Here is a 24,147-nt window from a genome sequence, read left to right on the forward strand (position 1 = left end):
AACTAGCACCTGTGAGCAAAGCCAGCATTAGCCAAACTAGCACCCGTGAGCTAAGCCAGCATTAGCCAAACTAGCACCTGTGAGGTTTAAGCACAGCTTTAGACAGCGACAGAGGTTTGGACAGAGACACAGATGGACAGACAGAAGTTCATTGTCCAGCTGAGCAGCAGACACTTCTGTCCTCACACGTGTCCTCACTTCTGTCCTCACTCGTGTCCTCTGTGCAGTGGAGACGAGCAGCAGAAAGTCTCTTAAATGATTCCATTTCCTGAGCAGGGACGGAAATCATTGATTTAACCCTGAGCGAAAAAAAGAAAAGATTAATTACGCTGTGACACACACACACACACACACACACACACACACACACACACACACACACGTGTTTAGTTCACACTCTGAAATAAATTCACCGTCTTCTTCTTCTTCTTCTTCTCATTTTAATGTGTTAAATATTTCAGATTCACTGAAGAACGAGAGAAAAAGAAGGGGAGGAGAGAGTCTGGTGATTAAAGGCTGAATGGATGAATGAATGAATGAATGAATGAACATCTTATATAAGAGAGACTCAGTTCTGACTCTTTATATCCTTATATCTTATCTTTTATTCTTGGTCATTAAACATGTTCAAATACTAAAAGTCACATAAACATAAGTGTATTTTTATTTTAACAACACACACTATTATTTTTATACTGAAGTAATATTTTATTTTATATAAAAAGCAGACGTCAGGGGCTCTTATTTTGAAAATGCAGGCAGAGAGGAAGTGGAGATATGTGTGTGTGTGAGTGAAAAAGCACAAATGTCAGCAGGTGTTCGGCGCTGGAAAAGAGCAGCGAGATCAAAGCGAGTGAAGTGTTGCCGTGGCAGCGGCGACAACATCGCAAACAGATCCAAACATCAGAGGACGACAACGGAGACGTTTGAGAGGACGAGACCTCGACCGCACAACACACACACACACACACACACACACACACACATACAAGGTCAACAACACGCTGTGTCTTTGCTACGACGTCTTTATCTCACAGGAAACTGTCTGTCAATCACGGACTCAGAGTGGATTTACTAAGATAACAAAGCATTTATACACAACAGTTTGTCACAAAGACAGTTAACCATCCATGTGTTTCCCACTCACTCACTCACTCTCCCACACCAAAGCCCATGGAGAAAAGCAGTGATTTTAACATCACAGCTCACAGGAGTTCACAGGAGCTGTCGATCCACTGCTGCCTCCATCACTAACTTCAAATGTCTTATTTTGTCAATTCGGCTTTTGAAAATCTTCGTTCAGACTTGACTCAGTGACACAAAGTGACCACACGAGGCAGCAGAGGACCAGCAGCTCCTGTGTCCCCGCAGCTTAAATCACTGCTTTTCTCTATGGGCTTTGGTGTGGGAGAGTGAGTGCAGGTGTAAACAGGAAGTAGTTGTTCTCGATGTGTTTGACGTTGGTCAGTAAACACTGACCTTGTCAGGACCTGTAGTCCTCCTGGAGACCAAAACCTGGTCCTAATGAGGCAGAACCTCATTTCTGAGGAAGTGGTTTAGGTTAAGTTTAGGATAAGGCTTTGTGTGTGTGTGTGTGTGTGTGTGTGTGTGTGTGACCTCGGGCTGTTTCAGGGTGCGTTTGATTTCTCCACGCTGAGTTCAAAGGTGAGTGGTTGGAAACACCTGGTGCTCGCAGTAATAATGGCCACACTTGCGACGACATCGGCCTCCACCCGCTCGCAGCCTTATCTGCTCTCCACCAGGTTATTAGTTCCTTTGCCATCGCCATGGCAACAAAGCACTGTGCCTGCTTCACTGACGTCCATTATGTTTCAGAACAGAGAGAGAGATGTAGTGGTGAGGAGGATCAAAGCGACTCAGTCACACTCGCCGTGTTTCTACTGCACATTATGCTGCTCTGTACGCACACGCACACACACACACGCACACACGCGCACGCGCACACACGCGCACGCACACACACACGCGCGCACACACGCGCACGCACACACACACGCGCACACACCGACACGCCAGCGCCACACACGCAACACACACACACACACACACACACACACATGTTCGACATTCATGACATGAGGGGACATTGCATTGACTTACATTTCTTGGAGACTTACTCTAACCTTAACCACAATTACTACTGGCCTAACCCTAACCCTAACCTAAACCTTAAAACATACCTTCACCTTAAAATGTAGTAATTTACGTTATGGGGACTTGCTTTTTGTCCCCACAAGGAGGACAAGTCCCCATAATGTGACTGTGTAAACAGGTTTAGGTCCCCACAACATTAGTAATACCTGACACACGCACACGCACGCGCACGCACACACGCCTACAACACGCACGCGCGCACACACCGCACACACACACGACACACACACACGCGCGCACACACACACACGCACGCACACGCGCACGCACGCACGCACACACGCACACACACGTAATCATTTTTATACGTAAAGTATTGACGACTGACCATTTACTTCATATTTACTTATTTATTCATTTAAAAAACAACAACTACAAATACTGTTTTTCTGCGTAACGAGGCTAAATTAGCGATGCAGTTCAATATGGTTGAGGAGATAATAATAATAATAATAACAATAACAATAATAATAATAATTGTCTCATTAAGACACAAAGAGACAGAAAAGGACAAACAACAAACGTCCAACACAGCAAAGCTGTTCAAACCAGGCCTGAGCCCAAAATACTTATATTATAATAATAACAACAATAATAATAATAACTTCAAATAAATGGGACCAGGAACAGGAAGTGTGGAACAAAGATTTGTTACCAAAATAAAACTCAGTTTATAAAAGGACAAAGTGAGAACTGAGATGTTTGAATTGTCAGATTATGAATGTTTTAAAACCATTAATCAAACATTCATTCATTCATTTGAATTTCAAATAAAAAAAGGAAAACAATTGTTATATATATTTTTTAAATGTAATTTTCTAATAATTATTATGTTCCGTATGAGCTTTGATGTGCTCAGTTCTAATGTTGTCAGATGATTGACATCTTTAAATAAACGTATATAAATGAGTGTCATTGTTCCTGCTGTTAAATATGAACCAGCTCTTACCATGACTCAGCAGTTTGTGCAGCAGGCCGCGATGACTCATGCAGACGCGACGCCATTTTCCCTGAGTCACCATCACAATAAAAACCTGAACACACACGAGGTCACAGTCAGATTAAGTTCTGTTTTGTTATGTGTAATCTGTAGTCTGTGTAGCGTTAGTTTGGGATTACACATTGTGTGTGTCAGTGATGACGTGACAAAAAAATAAAAATAAAAATAAAAAAGTCATCACAGTGAAAAGTGTAAAAACATGCTAATCTGCTACTTCATCACAAAATGGCCACTAATGGACGCTAAACTAAGACGTAGCTTCTCAGTTAAAGATACTCACAGACTAAATGTTACTCACCTAATCCAGATTACAGCTTCACAATCAACCAGATTTAATCCACACAGGTGAAAATAAAAACCTCCTCCTCCTCCTCCTCCTTCTGTCCTCACTTCCTCCTCCTTCTGTCCTCACTTCCTCCTCCTTCTTCTTCTTTGGCAGTTGACAACAACATGTATCGGCGCATCACTGCCACCTACTGGTGAAAAGTAAAGACCACAGAACGTCAGTGTGACATAATCTAAACCTTATTTTGTTCATTCAACATTTGAAAATCTTCATTCAGATTAACCGCAGTGACACAAAGTGACCACACGAGGCAGCAGAGGAGCAGCAGCTTAAATCACTGGTTTTCTCTCTGGACTTTGGTGTGGGAGAGTGAGTGCTTTACAAACTTAGACTGACGTGGATTGTCTCAACAGCAGGGGGCGCTCACCGTGGCCTCGGCTCGTCCCGGGAACCGCAGCATGGTTTCCGCGCCTCCCACTCGTCCTGTCGCTTCCACGGCAGTATTATTAGACGAGTAAACACTCAGCCTCATCAGCGCTGACCTGGTGCTGCGTTCAGGTGCAGCGCGTCCTCATATTCCGCTGAGTGGTCAGAGTGTGTGTGTGTGTGTGTGTGTGTGTGTGTGTGTCCACTGCACCTGCTAATGGACTAAAACTGGACTAAATATGGACGGCTCCGCCTCCTTCTGGCCCTTTTCAAATGATGGGGTCACTTGTTTTGTTCTCTGCTGGAACATTGTGTCCCCGTGTGTGTGTGTGTGTGTGTGTGATCATTTAACCCCGCCTCCTGCTACAGCAGAGAAAACAAACACAGTTTCTGCTTCATACGAACACACTTTTTAATGATGGAAAAACCAGAAACTTTCACAATAAGAGTCTCGATCAACGTGTCCTTCATCTATGCTAACGCTCACTGTCACGGACATTAATGTGACATTAGCTGACTGTTAGCTCGCTAACGTGTTAGCCTCCGTTACTTTTACGTCCTGCGACAAAATCAAAGTTCTTCAACAACGGTGACTTTCCCTTTATTTTCAGTCCTTGTGCTAAGCTAAGCTTAAGTGAGCTTTTTAAGTGAAAAAACTCAGTAAATACTGTACAGCAGTGTGTATGTATGTGTATATATATACGTGTTCTAAAATAAATATTGTAAATACTAAAAACATAAATATAGAAATGAAACAATAACAGGAAGTAACAATTCTGTTTGTAGATTGAGAACATGAGTGAACACAAGGCTGCAATAAATAAAAACAGAGCGGCGATTGATGCGCCGCGGCGTGATCATGTTTCACATCACGTCGTCAAATCTGAGGAGGTTTTTTTACCATTTTACACACGTTTACGTCGCGTTCCATCGAAATTTAAACGCGCGAAGTAACGGACGAATCAAACGTCACCGTTTCCACACGTTTACTTTTGAAAGACAAAGTTTATGTTGATGCTGCCGCTGCTCCGCCGCTGCTCCACCGCTGCTCCACCGCTCTGCACGACGCGGCGCCCTGAGTCTGAAACACCCCGAGTCCCAGTGAAACACGTCAGTAAACACCATGAAAGTGTGATGAGGCCGTCACAGGAGAACTGTGGGGAAAAGTTTACAATATTCATGTTTCTAAGTGGAGTTAAACCTGCTGAAAGATTCATGATGCTGCTGCTGCTGCTGCTGCTGATGATGATGCTGCTGCTGATGATGATGCTGCTGCCAGAATCCGCCTCTGGGGGGCGCCATGCTCCCACTGAGCAGAGAGAGACACGGATGCTGATGCTGCCCACACAGACTGAGGATGAAAGGATGAAGAGAGAGAGAGAGAGGAAGGCAGGTGTGATGGACAGGCGGGGGTGCGGTGGGTGTTGGAGGTGGTTGTGCGTGTGTGTGTGGTGACGCTCTGATCCTCAGTGATTTATGGTGAAGAGCAGCAGCAGCAGCTTCAGCTCCTCCATCCACACACAACCACTCGTCAGTGGCAGCGACTGACAACAGTCACTCACACACGGTCACATGACACACACATATTAATGTGGGCGGAGCCTCACAAACATGCCTTTTTGTCAGTTAGACTCTGTGGTTGTTGACTGGCGTTAATGTAACGTCGTGGAAACGCTCGATATAGACTGTTAATAGAAGTAGAATAGAAGCGTAAATGTTTTCCCTCTGTGTGGGCGTTGAATGAATGAATGAATGAATGAAATTAAATAATGAGTTAATCAGAGAGGAGACTAGGATTTAAACAACTTTTAACAAGTAACTCTACTTTACATCATACGTAACATTCTACTTTACAACATTCTTACTTTACGTCACACGTAACATTCTTACTTTACGATATTCTTACTTTTCGTCATACGTAACATTCTTACCTTACGATATTCTTACTTTTCGTCATACGTAACATTCTTACTTTATGATATTCTTACTTTACGTCATACGTAACATTCTTACCTTACGATATTCTTTTTACGTCATACGTAACATTCTTACTTTACGATATTCTTACTTTACGTCATACGTAACATTCTTACTTTACGATATTCTTACTTTACGTCATATGTAACAGTCCACTTTACAACATTCTCACTTTACGACATACGTAACGTTCCGCTTTACAACATTCTTACTTTACGACATACGTAACATTCTTACTTTACGATATTCTTACTTTACGTCATACGTAACATTCCACTTTACAATATTCTTACTTCACGTTATACGTAACATTCTTACTTTACGACATACATAATGTTCTACTTTACGACATAAGTAGCATTCTGCGGTACAGTTTACAAACTGTAGGCGGAGCCTGAGAGCAAATCCTACCTTGTGTTACTTTAGTCGTAATCAGCTGCTGTTTATACCCCTTGTTTTTTTCTAACTCAGAGGTGACGTCCCTCCCAGTTCTGACCTCTGACCTCTGATGTAGATGGAAGCACATACATGATTAGTTTTATTATCTTAAAGCAGTTGCACAAACATACTAATGAGTGGTATGTTCCAGTTCTGCTAAATGTTACGCACTGGACCTTTAAAGGAAACACTGCTGTCACTGTGTTCAGCGCTAATCAGCGCGTTAGCATCATGTTTATAGTTCTGAATCAATCAATCAATCAAACATACTTTATTGTCCTCACAGGCGACGAGCGACACCAGCACGACGGAGGGAAACAAACCGCCCACAGAACACATATCATTCACAGGATCAACACAAATAACACAATAACAGAGATGAATGTTGCACATAAAACTCATAAAAATGTCAAAAATACATTAAAATGTAGACGAGGCCGGCGTTGAATCCTAAAACACAACACAAGCCGTTAAAAACCAGCAACCATGGTGTGAATCCTTCAAAATAAAAGAGCTTTTCAACAACACTATGAGTCGTTTTATGACTATTACTGTTTATATATGAACATTTGATATGTTACAGAGCAGTTATTATTCAATTTATTTATTCTCTGCGGTGTCTTTGTCTCTCTCCGTGTCTCTGCCGTCTGTCTCATAGCGGCTATGGCGGACGCTGACCTCGCGGCAGCAGGTGTCTTCAGTGTAAGACGAGGACAAAGTCAAATAATGAAGAAATACTTGCATGTTTCCTGAGAACTTTTCAAGGGTCCTTGAAAGTGTTTGCGTTGTTCATCAGAGAGACGACTCACCAGCGCTAACCATCGCGTCCTTGGACGCCGTCTGTGCAGAGAGACGACAACAACCTGCAGAGAAATGTCAGGACTGTCACGGCGACGTGAGTCTGCTCTCATCGGTTTGTTTGTTGATGTTCAGGGACAAACGAGGAGAATTAAAGACCAAAGTACGTCAGCAACAGTGTCGTAAAATCCTTCTTATGAACACAAAACACACTATATGACCAGGCAACACAACTGTGCACAAATACATGAATAAACACAACTGGAAATGTATTTATTATTTATTTATTTATTCTACTTTACCGCATACGTAACATTCTGTGTTACGGCGTACGTTAAATTCTACTTTACTGCTTACGTGAAATTCTGCTTTACTGCATACGTGAAATTCTACTTTACGGCGTACGTGAAATTCTACTTTACTACATACGTGAAATTCTGCTTTACGGTGTACGTGAAATTCTACTTTACCGTGCACGTGAAATTCTGCTTTACGTGAAATTCTACTTTACTACATGGAAATTCTGCTTACGCGTAAATTCTACTTTACCGTGCGTGAAATTCTGCTTCCGCGCTAAATTCTACTTTACTGCATCGTGAAATTCTGCTTACGCTTAAATTCTACTTTACTGCATTGAAATTCTGCTTTAAATTCTACTTTACTACATCGTGAAATTCTGCTTTACGGCGTGAAATTCTACTTTACGCCGCGGAAATTCTACTTTACTTAAATTCTACTTTACTGCATACGTGAAATTCTGCTTTACGTACAAATTCTACTTTACCGCATAAATTCGCATACGTGAAATTCTGCTATGTTAAATTCTACTTTACCGTGCACGTGAAATTCTGCTTTACCATGTACGTGACATTCTGTTCTACAGTGTACGTAAAATTCTGCTTTACTGCGTACCTGACATTCTGTTTTACAGCGTACGTAAAATTCTGCTTTACCGCCTACATAAAATTCGACTTTACCGTGTGCGTAAAATTCTACCTTATGGTGTACGTAACATTCTGCTTTACGGCGTACGTGAAATTCTACTTTACCGCGCACGTAAAAATTCTGTTTTACCGCGTACGTGAAATTCTATGTTACAACATACGTAGCATTCTGTTTTACAGCATATGTAATATTCTACTTTCAGTTTTTCAAATTGTTCGCAGTTTCACTGTCTCTAGTGACGGAGTGATTAAAGTGTTTGGATGCAGTAGCGGTGTTTGACCAGAGAGGGCAGCAGATACACTGACACTGATTTATATGTATAACTTCAATACTTTACACATAAGATTTACAGTTTTATTCTTTCAGACGATATTTACACATTGAAACAGGAAGTCAGAATTAAAAGAGAATGATCCTTTTTTTCTCTGGAGAACTTTTTTCTTCAAAAATGATAAAGTGATGAAAGAAAAACACCTTTTCTCTTCTTCCTCCTCCACTCTTTGTTTAAATTGAACGTATTTGACACCGGAGAAAAGTCTTAATGAGACGCCGGCGCTGGGACAATGAGTCTCATTACATCGTGTCTCCAATTATAACACGTGTGTGTGTGTGTGTGTGTGTGTGTGAGTGTGGAAGCTGTGAAAACACCTGCGACAGCTGACGTCAGGACGCTCGCGCTCTCACCGGAGCAGAAACAGGCCACTCAGAACAAATGGAGACATGTTGTGTTCAAGGACCGACCGAGACCTTTAGACTGGAACAGCGGGAGCTGCTGCAGGGCGACACACACACACACACACACACACACACACACAGATACAGGGTGTGTTTTTATGCAAATCTGAATATCCAGTGATTCTCTCTATGAGGTTTGGTGTGGGAGAGTGAGTGGTTTACAAACTTCGGTCTAACAGTGAGATAAAGATGAAGACAGACAGACAGACAGACAGACGGGCGGGCAGCCATGGCAGCTCCACATGTTAGCTGGAAGAGGCCATTTAATCATGTTTCAGCAGCAGTTGGTGGTGAGTGAGCAGCAGATGCCTCGCCATCCGACGGCGATTAATCCTCCCACCGGCCGTCAGCAGGCGAGCCGCGAGCCTCCGTCGTCGCCACGGCGACGGGCGGCGAGAACACACGGACAAGGTGAAGGTGGGGACTGAGGCGCAGGGACGAGCGCTCCACCGGAGGGCGTCTCCCTCGGTTAGTCCCGCCGCTCACCGGCCGTCTGTTTTCCTCTGTCCAGGACGGCCAGCTGGGTCCCACTGTGTGTGTGTGTGTGTGTGTGTGTGTGTGTGTGGACACACTTTGTTGTGTTTGTGTTGGAGAATTCTCTGGAACACAAAATATAAAAGTTATTGTTCTGTTATTACTTTAGAAAAGTGTGGGTGAGGAGAAACTGAGACTTTTATTGTGAAAATCTGTCCGTCTCTGTGTCTCTGTTCACAGCTGTTAATTCACTTGATGGATGCTGGGGAACAGTCCCTCGTCTCACTGTCCTGGAGGTCAGAGTGAAGCATGCTGGGACATTTTTATTGAGTTTTATGCGGCGCTGTCACAGTGGTTAAATGAACTCAGGTGTGTTCGTCCATTCACTGAACTTCATTTGAGACAAACTTCACTTTATTATGGACAAAGACGGAGCTGTGAGATTTAAACTCTAATCTCAAAGAAAACAAACACAAACACACATTAATAATGACTAAAATCACTAACAAGATTAACAGCTATTAGTATAACTGAATAACAAAGTGTGTGTGTTTGTTTTATAGTATCATTACTACATTTTAGAAAACACTTGTAAAAAACTGCTACTGACAGTTAGCTACTGACGTTACAAAAACTACGTTACTGACGTTACAAAAACTACGTTACTGACGTTACTAAAACTACGTTACTGACGTTACAAAAAAAACTTTACACTACGCTACTGACGTACAAAACCACGCTACACGCTACAAAACTACGCTACGCTGGACGTAAAACTACTGATTACAAAACTACGCTACTGGCTAATTAAAAACTACGTTACTGACGTTACAAAACTGCAAAACTACATTACTGACGCGTACTGGCGTTACAAAACTACGCTACTGGCGCAAAACTACGTTACTGGCGTACAAAAACTACATTACTTACTAAAACTACGTTACTGACGTTACAAAAACTACGTTACTGATGTTACAAAAACTACATTACTGACATAACAAAAACTGTTACTGACGTTACTAAAACTAAATTACTGACGTTACAAAAACTGTTACTGACGTAACAGTTACGTAACAAATTCCTTGTATGTGCAAATCGTACTTGGCAATAAAGCTCTTCTGATTCTGATTCTGATTCTGACTAAAACTACATTACTGACGTTACAAAAACTATGTTACTGACGTTACAAAAACTACCCTACTGACGTTACAAACTAACTGAACAAAAACACTTGTTACCGTTACTAAAACTACGCTACTGACGTTACAAAACTAAAGACGTGGAACAAAAAACGTACTGACGTACAAAACTACATTACTGTTACAAAACTACGCTACTGACGTTACTAAAACTACATTACTGACGTTACAAAAACAACATTACTGACGTTACAAAAACTACGTTACTGACGTTACAAAAACTATGTGATTGACGTAACAAAAACTTACACTGACGTAACTAAAACTATGTTGGTGACGTTACAAAAACTGTTACTAACGTTACAAAAACTACGTTAAAGAAGTTACAAAAACTACATTACTGATGTTACAAATACTATGTGACTGATGTTACAAAAACTACGTGACTAATGTTAAAAAAACTATGTTAAAGACGTTATCATTCACATAAATAAATGTTTATTTCCTTTGGCAGATTAATATATTCATTTTGTAATAAAAGTGTTGCTTCAGTAAAGTTTAGAGAAAAACTTCTTCTGTGAGTTTCAGGTCAGATTCTAACCTGACCTCCAGCTCCATTTAGAAAAGTGTTTTATGACACCATGAAAAACATAATCACACTTTTGACTTATTATTTATCAAACATACACATGACCTCAAACCTGTGTTACAAAGTAAAAGCGTCTGTGGTCGTCACTGACCACTCACTGCACTCAGTCACAGTCAAACACACGTTCAATAACTCGCTACCACTTCCTTTCATCTGCTTCTCACCGGCGTCCGAACGCTGACCTTCAGTTAATGGACGACCCATTTCACCTCCTGATCCACCGCCTCTATGTCTAAAGTGCTTTTTAATAATAAGTAAAATAATATTTACACTTTTATCTCCACATTAGTTTAGTCATTCTGTGACCTTCGACCTTTAAAGAACCCACATGTGAAGAGTCCAAACAAACATTTGAAAAGATTCACTCGGACGTTCTGGAGATAAAACCTCATAATTGTGATTAATGTTAGAATTATAGACACTTAGAGAAGTTTACAGTGTATTTCTGTGAGGACACATTTGTGAATGGACGCTGTAAAGACAGACAGAGACAAAGTCAATCATGACATGGAGTGTTTGAGCTGAGCTGGCAGTCTCCTCCTCCTCCTCCTCCTCCTCCTCCTCCTGCTGCTGCTGCTGCTGCTGCTGCAGTTAACCCGGTTACGTCTCAATCAGATTATCAATTTCTGGGCTAAGTTGAAACGTACAGATTGCGATCACAAGTGAGAGAGACAGAGACGTCTTCACAGACTGATGGAGCTGCTCACTCACAGAGACACGGAGTCCATTTATCAAACTCTAACTGCTGCTGTGATATCCACACTCTTAATGTGTCTGCTGCCCACCTTAACCTTTGACCTTTGGGGTTAGGGTTAGCCCTCATCCTTAAACAGGAAATTAAATTTGAAAAAAATCATTTTACACTCTGGAAACATTGTGCGGTAAAAGCTCCTCCCACCACAAATGTAACACTTTAAATTATATTTGTGTTATTTACATTTAGGTTTTGTTGTTTCACTGAAGTTGAATTAAACTAAACTTGGAGCTGAAATAAACTTTAGAAATTTAAATTTCTTTACTTCAGCATCTCAAAATCAAATCCCAGGTTTTCTCTCGGTTTCCCTCTCTTCTCTATTCACTCGTTCATTTACTCGGCGTCTGCCTGTTGAACCTCGCTGCCACTTCTCATCCTCTTTCATTACTCGCCTCCATTATTCCCTAATTTCCCTCCCCCCAGTCGTCGGGCAGCGTTCGCACAAAGCAATCAGTGGACGTTAATGTGCGGGACTGTCCCGCTCACTCCCTCTGCTCCTTCCTCGAGTGTTGTCGGGAACTTACGTGGATAAATTACACCTGGATCAACCAAGCCCCGCCTCCTTATCCTGGACTGACGTTTGATTCTACTTTCATGCAACAGGAAAACTGAACAAAATGGCCCCTGCTGTTTTTAAAGACAAACCAATCCTCTGATGACAGCACGTGAGGCCACGCCCACAGACCCAGCCCGTGGGAGGAGACCTGAAAAGATCGGCGACTTTCAGCAGAGCGCTCACTCTGACTCCGAAAGGAGAAGTCACAAAAAAACCTGGACCTGAAACAAAAATACTATGAAACGTTCTGTTCTATAAGCGACGCGACAGATTTTCCGACATATTATTGAGAAAATAATCTGAACGGCATCTGCATGAAGGATGAGTCGTTTTCTGTCTACGCCGCCTAGTGGTGGGAGGCTTAAATATAAGGTCACAAAACCACGGTCAGGAATATTTCCACTTTGATACAGCGTTTCACGGAATCACGTCATGAAATATCGCAATATTGTATCGTACTTATCCGAGTTTAAATATTGAGTAACTCACTGGTAAGTCTACAATGACTTATCCTTGACCCATTCAACTTTAACCAGTTCCTCAGAAATGAGGTTCTGCCTCATTAGGACCAGGTTTTTGGTCTTCACGAGGACGACTGGTCCTGACAGGGTCAGTGTTTATGACGGACAAAAAAACGACCTAAAGAGGTGAAAAAATACAAGAACACAAATTAACTTTAACCATCAAATCTCACCCTTAAACCAGGGGCCTCAAACTCAAATGACCTAGGAGCCACTGGGTCTGGCCAGCAGGGGGCGATATGAGCTTCAAACTATATCACAATGTTCCGTCATGTAGCACAATAACGATATTTGTGGCGTCCCCAAAAATGTCCTCCCAAAGATTTTGGGTTTGTACGGTCCTCACAAAGAACTCAATACAAGAACACACACGCTCGTATCGACGTCACTCTGTGAGACACACACACACACACACACACACACACACACACTCATGTCATTCCACTACATTAACCTGAGAGTGTTTGTCCAACATCACATGATCTAACCACCATCATCATCCTCTCACCTTCCTCTTCTGACCCCGCCCCTGTAATCTTCGGTAGTATTGTCGGGAACAGTTTCCATTATGTCTGAGAGGCCTCACTCGCTCACTTGTTCACTCGTTCACTCTGCAGTGATGAGATTATGAGCAGTCGCTGCTCTAATCTGAAGCGCGATGCTGTGGAGGACGTCAGCTGATGTAATTTCACATCTGTAATAATAATCTGGGAAGTCTTTAATGTGATTCAAAGTCAGGAGTGTCAGAAATAATACTGAGGAGTTTATATGAGGTGAGAGTGTGTGTGTGTGTGTGTGTGTGTGTGTGGTAATTGAGGGCTTTGTTGTTGCCTTGTCCACAAATGGATTTCTCATTACAGTCGATGCAGCAGCATGTTCTCCGCAGTAATGGTTGCCATGGCAGCAGTAATAACACGTAGCGCCAAGTGACCCCGTGGCTGAGCTGTCAGAGCCCCGGCAACGCAATTAGACCGCCATTTGTACACACAGATATTAATACATATGTATATATATATATATATATATATATATAAATTCACATTCATATAAATGTGTACATACATCTGCGTCCAAGAAAACTGATAAAAAGGGACAGTTTGTGCTTTTTAAAGTGAGGTTTTGTAAGATTTATTGGACGATACCAGCTGTCAATCACAATCATATGTGAACATAACTTGTAAAGCTGACATCGCGGGTCTGTAGCGCTCCATGAGCTGAAGCTAGCGCCCCCCTCTGGCAGAAAGCAATGCATTTTACCAGACATGAACACATGAATCAGACAATTATGTGAGAAAACGTGTCTCTTGTCTTCTGACACAACATTTTACAAGATCCCCAACAGATCCAGAGACAGTGGAGGTGAATCACTGCTGTGAAAGGTAAAACACGGACTCGGAGTGGATTTACTAAGATCTCATCTGCACAGATGAATTTAAATTGAAATTAATTTAAGAATATTTGACTTCTTTCTGTTTTTGTTACTTTAATCCAAAAAGTCAAATAAAATACATTTTCTACACAAATCAGTCTCACGTGAGTTTATGACAGAAAGTGAAGGACAGTTCATGGATTGTCCTGCAGGGGTCGCTCTAAGTCTCAAAATCTACGTCTGTAATTTGTCCCAGGGAGCTTCCTGTTTGTGCTTCGTCTAATAATCAGAGAACAAACACTGTCCAAACAATCGTCCTCGTCCTCCCTTCGGTTTGTTCTTCCTCTGTGTTTTTTGTTGTCCTCGTGCAGCTGTGTCTCTGTGTCTCTGTGTCTCTGTCTCAGTAATTAAGCACTAATTAGCTTCACCTTCCGTGCCAAACTAGCACAGCTCAACATCCTGCGGCCGCAGCAGCAGCCTGTAATCAAGCCCCTCCCCCCCCAGTGTGATAATGGTACTTCCTGTTAGCACTGTTAGCCAAGCTTCTTTCCTCCAGTCAGACTCTTTTTCAACTCTTTTCATCCATTCTGGTAAGTCTCATAATTAGGAAACAAGCTTTTTGTGAAGCTTCTGTCCAAGTAAACAACAACAACAACAACAACAATAACAACAACGACAACAACGACAACAACAACAACAACGACAACAACAACAGCAGCAGCAGCAGCTTTAAATCACTTCTTATTAACAAGCTAATGATTCTCTGCTGCTGCTAACGTGGACAACACAACAACAACATCATGAAACTCTTTAAAGACTTTCCTGGTACCTTAAATGAGACGTGATTACAAGTCCACCTTAAATGAGACGTGATCACAAGTCCACCTTAAATGAGACGTGATCAGAAGTCCACCTTAAATGAGACGTGATCACAAGTCCACCTTAAATGAGACGTGATCACAAGTCCACCTTAAATGAGACGTGATCACAAGTCCACCTTATATGAGACGTGATTACAAGTCCACCTTAAATGATGAGACGTGATTACAAGTCCAAAATGAGAATCACAAGTCCACCTAATATGAGACGTGATTACAAGTCCACCTTATATGAGACGTGATTACAAGTCCACCTTAAATGAGACGTGATCACAAGTCCACCTAATATGAGACGTGATTACAAGTCCACCTTATATGAGACGGATTACAAGTCCACCTTAATGAGACGCGTGATCACAAGTCCACCTTAAATGAGACGTGATTACAAGTCCACCTTAAATGAGACGGATCACAAGTCCACCTAATATGAGACGGATTGTCCACCTTATATGAGACGTGATTACAAGTCCACCTTAAATGAGACGTGATCACAAGTCCACCTTAAATGAGACGTGATTACAAGTCCACCTTAAATGAGACGTGATTACAAGTCCACCTTAAATGAGACTTGATCACAAGGCCACCTTAAATGAGACATGATTACAAGTCCACCTTAAATGAGAGAATCTTTCCAAAATTCCTTTCATTTAAAAACTCAGGTGTGGAGGTCAGGTGTGAGGAGGTCAAGTGTGAGGAGGTCAGGTGTGAGGAGTTCAGGTGTGAGGAGGTCAGGTGTGAGGAGGTCAAGTGTGAGGAGGTCAGGTGTGAGGAGGTCAAGTGTGAGGAGGTCAAGTGTGAGGAGTTCAGGTGTGAGGAGGTCAGGTGCCACCTGCTCCACTCGCAGGGCGGTGAAGACGACAGGTCCTGCGACACGAAGCAAAGCGTCTTTCATGCGCCAGGAGGAGGAGGAGGAGCAGGTGCCTAAAGGTCCGCCCCCCTGACAGCCCGGCGGCGTGGGTTTATGGACGTCTCCACCTCTGACCCCGCAGATCGCCGCTTTCTGCGAGTGATTATTTGCCGACAAAGATCCGCTCTGCCCCCTTCAGCCCGGAGGACAGACAGCGGGTGACAGACGGGGTCAGCGCCGCCGCTGAGACGAGGCTCCTGCAGAGATAATTGTCTCTGCTGAGACGACAGAACAAACACCACAGAGACGTCCTTTGACACTCGCTGAGAGAAAAGACGTCCACTTCATGACTCACTGTCTTCATCTTTAATCACCACGACTCTGCAGAATCACAGTCCAGTGAACGAATACAACTCAAATCTGATCTTAGTAAATGTGAAATATTAAAGGTCTACTGACACAGTCAGAGCTGGCTGTGCTGTGAGCGCCCCCTGCTGCTGAGAACCAGCCTCACTCAGTGACAACAACAACAGATTTAATCAGGCTTTAAATGTGTATGAATTGTTATTACAACATTAGCTACAATAGCCACAGCATTAGCTACAAAATTAGCTACGTTAACTACGACATTAGCTACATTAACTACAACATTAGCTACATTAGCTACAACATTAGCTACATTAGCCACAGCATTAGCTACAAAATTAGCTACATTAACTACAACACTAGCTACATTAACTACAACATTAGCTACATTAGCCACGACATTGGCTACAAACATTCAGGTATGTTAGCTTTTTCGAGTTAGCTATGAACATCCACATTGCTAACGTCCCGAGTTATAGTTAGCTTTTTTGTTATATTAGCATTCAACATGCTAACTTCATGAGCTACAGTTAGGGATCTTGCTCTAGTTTCAAGTTGCTATCGTCACATGTTACAGTTAGCATTCTTGGTGTAGCTTTAAAAATCCGCATTGCTAAGCAGTTAGTGTTCTTACTCTCGCTAACGTCATGTGTTATAGTTTTAGCTTTATTTTTTTATTTACATTAGCTCTGAAAATCCAGGTCGCTAATTTCATGCTATATATAATTAGCTTTTTTGGGGTCAATATTAACTTGCTAACATTAGCCACAGTTAGCATTCTTCTCTACATGAGTCAGTGACGTCGTTGTTGACGTTGTTGCTAACGTCGTAGGTTCCTTGTGCTGCTACTTCAACAACAAAAACAAATCTGAACTCTCCCTTTGACCTTTAACAGGTTTTTTTTACCCTGATAACAAGGAGACTGTTGACCCTTGACCTTTAAATCAGCTGACGCCACACAAAGTTAAATGTCGAGACGATTCTCGACCTGATTTCAGAGACGTGTTTGTCCGCTCAGGTGCAGCAGCAGGAGGAGGAGGATGGGGCGGAGCTGGAGACAGCGCTGTCAATCATCTCAGCCTCAGTATAATGAGACGCGCGGCGGCTCCGACACACACACACACACACACGCGAGTAAACGGCTGCATATTGTCATGTGCTCCTGACATTTCCCTCCCAATTATTCACTGGCCGTGGCTCCGCAGCGCGACGTCGGTGCATTCATCACTGCAGACTCATGCAGTTTATATTCATCCAGCACAATGACACAATAGCACCGCGTGGGAATGGATTCCCCCACTTCAATGGAAACCACTGAGTGTCAATGGAAATGGGGCAGATAACATATTTAACAGGCGGCAGCTGAGACGGGAGGAGGCGGAGCCTCCTCACAGCACAACAAATATTCAAGAGTCACTTAATGATTAGTGACGTGTTAGGACACGCGGGACGTCAGGGACGAAATAATGACACACAGGTAATATGCCCGTTTGTCCACAGCCGTCCACTCCGTCCTCTCCACCCTCAGAGGAATTTACACCATGAACACAATTCATATCAAACGTCCACCATGAGACCAATCGTTGTCTTTATCAAACCCCTCCCCCTCCCACACCACACCCCCCGGCTCTTCCCGCGTCCACAGATAATGTAATGGCGACCGTGGCTGTGGGCGGCAGATCGTTACGGCGAAATCAGAGCTTCATTAGAATAAGATGGACTGACGTCGCAGCGTATAAAAGAAAGAAAAAGACTAATGAAAGAAGAGGAGGGCGGGGGAGGGAGGGGGAGGGAGGGAGGACAAATCAGCTTTGATTAGGTGGAAGGTCGGTGAACTGTTAGCGAGCGTTTGCCAGCGGTCGTCTACTCTTCAGTCTGTCCGAGTGAGACTGACTGTGGTCAGAGGAGGAGGGGGAGGGGAGGAGGGAGGAGGGAGGAGGAGACAGGAGGGAGGGAGTCCACAGATGAAATAAATGTAGAGATCTGCAAAATCTCATTAAAATTAAGCACTCATTAAAGCTAATTGCCAATTTAAGGAATCATGAGAGTCTGTCCGGCTCACTCTGGCCACTCCACCTGTCAATCAGGCAGCACAGACTCCGCCCCCCTCTAACCCCCCCTCCCCCACCAGGGAAGAGAAGTCAGAGTATGTGACAACATCTGGATAATCTCGACGCTCAAGTATTCCACAAGGGGGCGCTACAGTAAACTAACTGCCCCCTGCTGTTTGAGGTTTGAATAAAAATACAGTTCATACGGTCATTCATTCATTCATTCATTCATCCTCTATCAGAGTCTAAAAGTTTTTCTTTTGCTTGTTGTTGCTCAAAGTCGCAGGAAGTTCTGACCTCGCGACCTCGCGCCCGCGGACGACCGTGAGTGGCGTGACACGTCCTGCCAGACGCCTGTCCGCCGCTCACTTCCTGCCTCACGGCGGCTTGACCAGTCGACGCTGACACGCCTGACATGACCCTCCAGGAGGAGGAGGAGGAGGAGGAGGAGGGGGCGGGGCCTCCAGCATCCACGGCAAAGAGTCATTAATTTCCGCAGAGCTCCTCCAGGCAAACAAACACACACACACACACACCTGAGGCCGAGGCAGAATGTCAATAACGTGTGAAGCCGCGGCGGCGAAGGTGAAACACACCTTGAGTCCGTTTAGTTGGGAATCGACGTGCGGGAACGACGACCCCGGCTCTTCTTCTGTGATTTATCTCACACACACACACACACACACACACACTGGTGTGTTTGTGATGAACGATGTGTGGCTACGAGCGACCTCGACTTGACCTTCCTGCCGACCGTGACACCGGGTCACATTTTACACCTGAACCAATCAGACGAAGGATTGAAGGTCAGACTTTATTCCTGGAATTCCCTGGAAACTCTGATCCGCTGACTTCACTGAGTGAACGTCCACATGTGTTGTTATTGTGTGTTTACAGCGTTACATCAGCTGATTTATCACAATGATAATCTGATTTTCTGTATCAACCCAACGTGAATTCTGTATTTGTTGTTGTGCTGTGTTTCCATTATGGTTTGGTTTGGTACAGTTTAGTTTGGTTTGGTACAGTATAGTTTGGTTTGGTACAGTTTAGTACAGTATGGTTCGGTTTGGTACAGTTTAGTACAGTTTGGTACAGTAATGGTTTGGTTTGTTACAGTTTAGTACAGTATGGTTTAGGTTTGGTACAGTTTAGTACAGTTTGGTCCGGTTTGGTAAAGTTTGGTACAGTATGGTTTGGTACAGTTTGTACAGTTTGGTTTGGTACAGTTTGGTACAATATAGTTGGTTTGGTACAGTATGGTTTGGTTTGGTACAGTTTGGTACAGTATGGTTTGGTTTGTTACAGTTTAGTACAGTATGGTTGGTTTGGTAAGTTTGGTACAGTATGGTTTGGTACAGTTTGGTACAGTTTGGTTTGGTACCGTTTGGTACAATATAGTTGGTTTGGTACAGTATGGTTTGGTTTTACAGTTTGGTTATGGTTTGATTTTGAGTACAGTGTTGGTTTGGTTTGATGGTTTTTGGTACAGTTTGGTACAGTATGGTTGGTTTGGTACAGTATGGTTGGTTTGGTACAGTTTGGTACAGTATGGTTTGGTTTGGTACAGTTTGGTACAGTATGGTTCGGTTTGGTACAGTTTGGTATGGTTGGTTTGGTCAGTTTTACAGTATGGTTCGGTTTCTATTCCTAATGGAAACATAAAGAATATAAATATAAACTTAACTGGACTGTGGTGTGGATAGTGTTTTTTTGTTATGAGGTAGTGGATAGTTGTGCAGTGCAGGTGTTGTTGTTAGTGAGGTAGTTGTCAGCAGGTGTTGTTTGTTAGTGAGGTAGTTGTCGGTGCAGGTGTTGTTAGTAGAGGTAGTTGTCGGTGCAGGTGTTGTTGTTGTTAGTGAGTAGTTGTTGGTGCAGGTGTTGTTGTTGTTAGTGGGTAGTTGTTGGTGCAGCTGTTGTTGTTGTTAGTGGTAGTTGTCGTTGCGTGTTGTTGTTAGTTGTGCAGTGTTGGTTAGGTATCGATGTTGTTGTTGTTAGTGAGGTAGTTGTGCGTGCAGGTGTTGTTGTTGTTAGTGAGGTAGTTGACGGTGTTGTTGTTGTTGTTAGTTTTGTTGTTGTTAGTGAGGTAGTTGTGATTGCAGGTGTTGTTGTTAGTGAGGTAGTTGTCAGTGCAGGTGTTGTTGTTAGTAAGAGGTAGTTGTGGTGCAGGTGTTGTTGTTGTTAGTGAGGTAGTTGTTGGTTGTTGTTGTTAGTGAGGTGGTTGTCGGTGCAGGTGTTGTTGTTGTTAGTGGTAGTTGTTGCAGGTGTTGTTGTTAGTGAGGTAGGTGCGGGTGTTGTTGTTGTTGGTGAGGTAGTTGTTGTTGTTGTTAGTGAGGTAGTTGTCGGTGCAGGTGTTGTTGTTAGTGAGGTAGTTAATGGGGTGCAGGTGTTGTTGTTAGTGAGAGTAGTTGTCGGTGCAGGTGTTGTTGTTGTTAGTGAGGTAGTTGTTGGTGCAGTGTGTTGTTGTTATTGAGGTAGTTGTCGGTGCAGGTGTTGTTGTTGTTAGTGAGGTATAAGTGCAGGTGTTGTTAGTGAGGTAGTTGTAAGTGCAGGTGTTATTCGTTGTGCAGGTGTTGTTGTTGTTAGTGAGGTAGTTGTTGGTGCAGGTGTTGTTGTTGTTAGTGGTGGTTGTTGGTGCAGCTGTTGTTGTTGTTGTTAGTGGGTAGTTGTCGTTGCAGGTGTTGTTGTTAGTGAGGTAGTTTGATTAGGTGTTGTTGTTAGTGGGTAGTTGTCAGTGCAGGTGTTGTTGTTGTTAGTGAGGTAGTTATCGATTGCAGGTGTTGTTGTTAGTGAGGTAGTTGAGGGTGCAGGTGTTGTTGTTGTTTGAGGTAGTTGGTTAAGTGTTGTTGTTGTTGTTGTTAGTGAGGTGGTTTGATTGCAGGTGTTGTTGTTAGTGAGGTAGTTTGTGCAGGTGTTGTTGTTAGTGAGGTAGTTGCGGGTGTTGTTGTTGTTAGTGAGGTAGTTGTCGGATTGCAGGTGTTGTTGTTAGTGAGGTAGGTGCAGGTGTTGTTGTTGTTTAGGGTGCGGTGGTTGTTAGTTAGTTGTCGGTGCAGTTGTTGTTGTTGAGTGAGGTAGTGTTGTTGTTTGTAGGTTGTTGTTAGTGAGGAGGGTTTTCGGTGCAGGTGTTGTTGTTAGTGAGGTAGTTGTGGTGCAGTTGTGTTGTTGTTGTTAGTGAGGTAGTTGTTGCAGGTGTTGTTGTTAGTGAGGTAGTGCAGGTGTTGTTGTTAGTTAGTGAGGTGTTGTTGGTGCAGGTGTTGTTGTTAGTGAGGTAGTTGTCGGTGCATTGTTGTTGTTGTTAGTGAGGTAGTTGTTGTGCAGTGTTGTTGTTGATTTGTTAGGAGGTTGTTAGAAGTGCAGTGTTGTTGTTAGTGGTAGTTTGTGAGTGTTGTTAGTGAGGTAGTTGTCGGTGCAGTGTTGTTGTTGTTGTTGTTAGTGAGGGAGTTGTTGTGAGGTGTTGTTGATGAGTGTAGGTAGGTGCAGGTGTTGTTGTTAGTAGTAGTTGTTTGCAGGTGTTGTTGTTGTTGTTGTTAGTGAGTAGTTGTTGCAGGTGTTGTTGTTAGTGAGGTAGTTATCGGTGCAGGTGTGTTGTTGTTGGTGGTAGTTGTGCAGTGTTGTTGTTGTTGGTGAGGTAGTTGTCGGTGCAGGTGTTGTTGTCTCTGAGCGTGCTAACGGCGTGCTAACTCTCTCTGACAGGTGTAAACATGATGAGCAATAATTGGCTCTGGCAGATTTGACTCATTAGTTTGATGAATGGATGTTTGTGTGAAATCTATAAACAGTGTTTCCTGTTTGTTCCTGTGGTGAAAGGTCAGAGTTTACTCTGTTACATCAAAGGTAAATGTTTGAAACATCATCAATAACAACTTTATGTATCGCTGACTCCTCTCTTCCTGGTGTTTCATTATTGATCACATATTGATAACAAAGACAACGTAAAGGACGTCTCATCCACCACGTGTCCTCACACAGACAGATATGTCCCACTGAGGGACACAGAAAAGACTCTCAGTACTTATGTCAATATGACATTTCCCTCTTTCCTTTGATTCATTTAGGAGTTCATAGAATTCTGCTCTTACAGAGTTATTGCAATAGAAAATAGAGTTTTTGAACAGAATGATTTTGTCTCAGTGAATCACTGAGGACAAAGAGGACGAGCAAATGGTGGACTGCAAATTCAAACTGGAAACATCACCATCACATGTCGAGAGTTCCTGTGTGTGTGTGTGTGTGTGTGTGTGTGTGAGAGGTCACTAACCACCACAGAAGAAGACGTCGCCGTTTTTTCCCCTCGCGCTCACAGAGAAGAAGAATGATGATGGGAGGAGGAGAGAGTCCGGACAGGTGGCAGCTTCCATTAAATGTTAAATGATGAAGAGGTGGGGGCGCACTGGAGCAGCACCTGTCATGGCCTCCACACCGTCTCCGTGGCGACAGGACCAGGACCAGTGGACAGGCTGATTCATGACCTCGCTGTCGGGAGACTCTCAAAACAATTTGGGGAGAAAGTATCGTCATTTTTACTCTCTGCTCTGCCCGTTTAACACCTGACACCGCGTTTCTGCTGCTGCTGCTGCTGCTGCTGCTGCTGCTGCTGCTGCTGCTGCTGCTGCTCTGTGGTTAAACGCTCGCTGCTCCACTGACCACATCATTGTGGCACAGCAGGAAGTGGACCAGCGTTTTACAGAATGTTATTTATGAGCCACACAGGTCTGTTGTTTTCTTTTTCTTCAGTCTCAAACAGAGACACTGGCACGTAGTCAGCGTTGACTGAGCTGTGAGCGCCCCCTACTGCTCTACATCACTGGAAACGGAGGTTTGCAAACCGCTCACTCTCCCACACCAAAGTCCATACAGTAAATCAGTGATTTCAGCTCGCGGGGACACAGGAGCTGCTGTGTCACCTCTGATGCTAGCTGCTAACGTTAGCATCCATGCCCAATAACGTATACAATCACTCGGTATTATTTTTATTTTGGGTGTCATGTTAGCATGTTAGCATATATGTTAGATTTTAGCCACTTAGCAAACGACTCAGCTCTTAAAATGTATGTTTGTTGAAGTGTTTAGTGTCACGTTCACGTCTTTATCTCACTGTGACACAGACTTTACAACAGGAAACTCTTCCACACCAAAGCCCATAGAGAAAACCAGTGATTTTAACATCACATCACACAGGAGCTGCTGATCCACTGCTGCCTCCGTCACTACGTTCACATGTCTTATTCTGTGAATTCGGCTTTTAAAGTCCTTTGTTCAGATTGACCTCAGTGACACAAAGTGACCACACGAGGCAGCAGAGGAGCAGCAGCTCCTGTGTCCCCGCAGCTAAAATCACTGGTTTTCTCTATGGGCTTTGGTGTGGGAGAGTGAGTGCTTTACAGACGTCTGTCTCACAGTGAGATAAAGACGTGAACGTGTTCTGAAGACTGACGTAGCGTTTTTGAGTGGAGTCTCTTGTGAAGTGGCTAAAATCTGTCATGTCTGAAGTCACTCGTATGTAAATCCGTCAGAAAGAATCAGAGTGAAGTGACGTGCTTGTTATTTTCTGGATATAATTATGAAAGGAAGTCACTCAGTACTAAGAGAGATTTAAAGCTAATGAGAAGACAAATGGAGCGGAGGTGAACGCCCCCCTCCCCCCCCCCCAGCATAATCAAAACATGTTGACTCATTACCCTCATATAATTACTAAGTCATACTTATGTAGAACAGGAAACTTTGTTGAGTTTTTTCCTCTGAACTATATCCATCCATTCACTT

General features: G+C 43.2%; 3 long non-coding RNA genes across 4 annotated transcripts; all 3 read right to left on the reverse strand.

Annotated features, from left to right (window-relative positions):
- Positions 1–7: 7 nt before the first annotated feature.
- LOC122778948 lies at positions 8–3,559 on the reverse strand. The gene is made up of 3 exons (XR_006361483.1): positions 3,474–3,559; positions 3,125–3,209; positions 8–299 (listed from the first exon to the last, which is right to left on the reverse strand). It is a non-coding gene; the product is annotated as an uncharacterized LOC122778948 (long non-coding RNA).
- Positions 3,560–4,281: 722 nt separating this feature from the next.
- LOC122778949 lies at positions 4,282–22,963 on the reverse strand. 2 transcript variants are annotated; one of them, XR_006361485.1, is made up of 4 exons: positions 22,643–22,963; positions 8,694–8,817; positions 6,276–7,165; positions 4,282–5,041 (listed from the first exon to the last, which is right to left on the reverse strand). It is a non-coding gene; the product is annotated as an uncharacterized LOC122778949 (long non-coding RNA). The 2 variants fall into 2 exon arrangements; XR_006361484.1 differs by lacking the exon at positions 22,643–22,963 and having other exon boundaries at positions 8,694–8,956.
- On the reverse strand, positions 14,942–15,796 carry LOC122778950. The gene is made up of 3 exons (XR_006361486.1): positions 15,565–15,796; positions 15,319–15,402; positions 14,942–15,239 (listed from the first exon to the last, which is right to left on the reverse strand). It is a non-coding gene; the product is annotated as an uncharacterized LOC122778950 (long non-coding RNA).
- Positions 22,964–24,147: the final 1,184 nt, after the last annotated feature.

The sequence above is a fragment of the Solea senegalensis genome, linkage group LG12 (assembly GCF_019176455.1).
Source record: "Solea senegalensis isolate Sse05_10M linkage group LG12, IFAPA_SoseM_1, whole genome shotgun sequence".
Taxonomy (NCBI): domain Eukaryota; kingdom Metazoa; phylum Chordata; class Actinopteri; order Pleuronectiformes; family Soleidae; genus Solea; species Solea senegalensis.